Genomic DNA, 4,162 nt, shown 5'->3' with positions numbered 1-4,162 from the left:
TCTCTCTCTCTCTCCCTTTCTTTCTTTTTGACAGAGTCTCGCTGTGTAGCCCAGGCTGGAGTGCAGTGGTGCGATCTCAGCTCACTGTAACCTCTGCCTCCTGGGATCAAGCGATTCTCCCACCTCAGCCTCCTGAGCAGCTGGAACTACAGGTGCACACCACCACACCTGGCTAATTTTTGTATTTTTAGCAGAAATGGGATTTTTGCCATGGCCAGGCTGGTCTTGAATTCCCGACCGCGTGTGATCCACCCACCTCGGCCTCCCAAAGTACTGGGATTACAGGTGTGAGCCACAGTGCCCACCCTATTGCTGCTACTTTCCAGCACCTTGGACAACATGGCTAACCAAATATCACCAGCTTAGTAAATAAGTCCCTGTGAAATCAACAGATATGATGTGTTCCCTGTTGCCTGGGAATTAATGATCCCAGGCACACAGATGCAGGTTAACAGAAATACTCAATCATTTACTATCTGTGTGCCCAGCACCACAAAGCATTATATCACACTCTGTGGAGTACAAAAAAGCATTCAGAAATCCAAACAACCCCAATTATCCTAATAATAGGGTAGTAAGTACATAAATTGGGACATATTTATGTAATGGAATACTATGGAGTCAAATGGAAAGAGCTAGATGTTTCAGTGTGAAAAATCTCAAAAACTTGATGTTGAGCAAAAAGAGCAAGTTGCAAAATGATATGTACAGGAAATCATTGATGGAAAGTTCAAACACTCATAAAGCAATCCTGTAAATTGTTTACAGATACAATGCACTGGACAAGTATAAAAAACACACAGGAGCTGGGTGTGGCGGCTCATGCCTGTAATCCCAGCACTTTGGGAGGCCGAGGCGGGCAGATCACGAGGTCAAGAGATCGAGACCATCCTGGCCAACATGATGAAACCCCGTCTCTACCAAAATTACAAAAATTAGCTGGATGTGGTGGCACACGCCTGTAGTCCCAGCTACTCAGGAGGCTGAGGCAGGAGAATCACTTGAACCCGGGAGGCGGAGGCTGCAGTGAGCTGAGATTGTGGCACTGCACAGGTTGGCAACAGAGTGAGACTTCATCTCAAAACAAAACAAACAAACAAACAACAACAACAACAAACAGGAAAGGTATAGGTATCTCCCTTGAGCTCCAGACTCATGTACTAAACTGCCTATTCGTCATCTCCCTTTGGATGTCTAATAGGCTTCTCAAACATAATGTGACCACCACTGATTGCTTGATCCTCTCCTGCTGCATACCTGGTCCCTTTGAAGTGAATGGCAGTACATGACAATTCCCATGTGGCTGAGGCAGAAATCTTTTTTTAGAAAACATTAGATTCAGGGGATATATGTGCAGGTTTGTTACATGCATGATGCTGAGATTTGGGCTTCTATTGATTCCATCACCCAAACAGTGAACATAGCAACTGGTAGGTAGTTTTTCAACCCTTGCCCTCCTCCTTCCCTCCCACCTTTTGGAGTCCCCAGTGTCTATTGCTCCCATCCTTATGTCTGTGTATATCCAATATTTAGCTGCTGCTTATAAGTGAGAACGTGTGGTATTCGGTTTTCTGTTTCTGTGTTAATTCACTCAGGATAATGGCCTCTAGCTTCATCCATGTTGCTGCAAAGGACACAATTTCATTCATTTTATGGCTACATAGTATTCTATGGTGTACACATACCACATTTTCTTTATCCAGTCACATTGATGGGCACCAAGGCTGATGTGATTCCATGTCTTTGCTATTGTGAACAGTGCTGCGATGAATATGTGAGTACATGTGTCTTTTTGGTAGAACAATTTATTTTTTTTGGGGTACATACCTAGTAATGGGATTGCTGGGTCGAGTGGTAATTCTATTTTCAGTTCCTTGAGAAATCTCCAAGCTTTTTTCTACAGGAGCTGAGCTAATTTACAATCCCACGAACAGTGTATGAGTGTTTTTTTTTTTTTTCTCTGCAACCTCGCCAACATCTGTTATTTTTGACTTTTTAATAGGAACCAGTCTGACTGGTGTGAGATGGTATCTCATTGTGGTTTTGATTTGCATTTCTCTGATTAGCGATGTTGAGCATTTTTTCATATGTTTGTTGGCCACTTACATGTCTTCTTTTGAGAAGTGTCTGTTTATGTCCTTTGTCTAGTTTTTAATGGGGTTGTTTGTTTTTTTTCCTTGTTGATGTGTTTAAGTTCCTAATAGATTCTAGATATTAATTAGTCCTTTGTTGGATGCATAGTTTGCAACTATTTTCTCCCATTCTGTGGGTTGTCTGTTTACTCTGTTGATGGCTTCTTTTGACGTGTAGAAGCTGTTTAGTTTAATCCGGTCCTACTTGTCAATTTTTGGTTTTGTTGCGTTTGCTTTTGAGGACTTAGTTACAAATTCTTTACCTTGGTCAATGGCCAGAAGAGTATTTCTTCAGTTTGATTCTACAATTTTTATAGTTTGAGGTCTTACAGTTAAGTCTTTATTCCATCTTGTGTTAATTTTTGTATGTGGTAACAGGTAAGGGTTGAATTTCATTCTTCTGCATATGGTTAGCCAGTTTTCCCAGCAGCATTTATTGAGTAGGGTGTCCTATTGGGTATTCCCCATTCTTTATTTTTGTCCACTTTGCTGAAGATCAGTTGGTTGTAGGTGTGCAGCTTTATTTCAGGGGTCTCTATTCTGTTCCATTGGTCTATGTGTCTGTATTTATTTTTGTACCAGCACCATGCTGTTTTGGTTACTGTGCCCTTGTAGTATAATTTGATGCCAGGTAATGTAATGCCTCTGGCTTTGTTCTTTTTGCCCAGGATTGCTTTGGTTATTCTGGCCCTTTTTTGGTTCCATATTGATATGGGTTGGCTGTGCTTCCCCCCAAATCTCATCTTGAATTGTAGTTCCCATAATCCCCACATGTCGTGGGAGGGACCCAGTGGGAGGTAACTGAATCATGGGGGTAGGCTTTTCCCTTGCTGTTCTCGTGATAGTAAGTCTCATAATATCTGATGGTTTTATAATAGGGAGTTCTCCTGCACACACACTCTCTCTTGCCTGCCAACATGTAAGGCATTCCTTTGCTCCTCCTTCACCTTCCACCATAACTGTGAGGCCTCCCCAGTCATGTGGAACTGTAAGTCCATTAAACCTCTTTTTCTTTATAAATTACGCAGTTTGGAGTATGTCTTCATTAGCAGATTGAGAACAGACTAATACACATACGAATTTTAGGATTATTTTTTCTAACTATTTGAAAAATGATGTCACCATTTTGATAGGAATTGCCTTGAATTTGTAGATTGCTTTGGGCAGTATGGTCATTTTCACAATATTGGTTCTTTCAATCCATGAGCATGGAATGTTTTTCCATTTGTTTGTGTCTTTTCTGATTTCATTGAACAGTGTTTTGTAGTTCTTCTTGTAGACACCTTTTACCTCTTTGGTTAGATGTGTTCCTAGGTATTTTATTCTTTTTGTGGCTATTATAAATAGGGCTGTGTTCTCAATTTGGTTATCAGCTTAAATGTTATTGGCATATAGAAATGTTACTGATTTTTGTACATTGGTTTGTATCCTAAAACATTACTGAAGTTGTTTATCAGATCTAGGAGTTTTTAGGTGAAATCTTTAGAATTTTCTAGGTATAGAATCATATTGTCAATGAATAAAGATATTTCGATGTCCTCTTTTTTATTTGGATGTCTTTTATGTCTTTCTCTTGTCAGGCAGAAACATTTTGAGTCATCTTTGATTGTTCTCTTTTACATCCTGCCCTCCATCTAATCCATTGACAAATCCATCTACCTTCAGAATATATCTATATTCTGCTCACATATCACCACATCCACCATTACCACCATGGTCTAAGACACCATCATCTTTCATATGGATTATTGCAAGAGATCAAGAAATTATTGCAACCAATCTCCCTGTTTCCACCCTTGTCCCCCTACAGTCTATTCTCAATACAACATTTGGAATAATCACTTACAATCTAAGTCAGATCACATCAGACCTATGCTCAGAACCCTCTGCTAACTCCCCCTCAGCTCTCTTATTACAAAGGCAAATGAGGCCACACAGGATCTGGTCTCCATCACTTCCTCAGACTCACCTCCTACTCCTCCTCCTTTGAGCCCTCCACCCCAAACACACTGGCCTTCTTGTTACTCCTT

This window comes from Colobus angolensis, unplaced genomic scaffold, assembly GCF_000951035.1.
Source record: "Colobus angolensis palliatus isolate OR3802 unplaced genomic scaffold, Cang.pa_1.0 Scaffold159, whole genome shotgun sequence".
NCBI lineage: Eukaryota > Metazoa > Chordata > Mammalia > Primates > Cercopithecidae > Colobus > Colobus angolensis.
Note: the sequence above shows the minus strand (reverse complement) of the source record.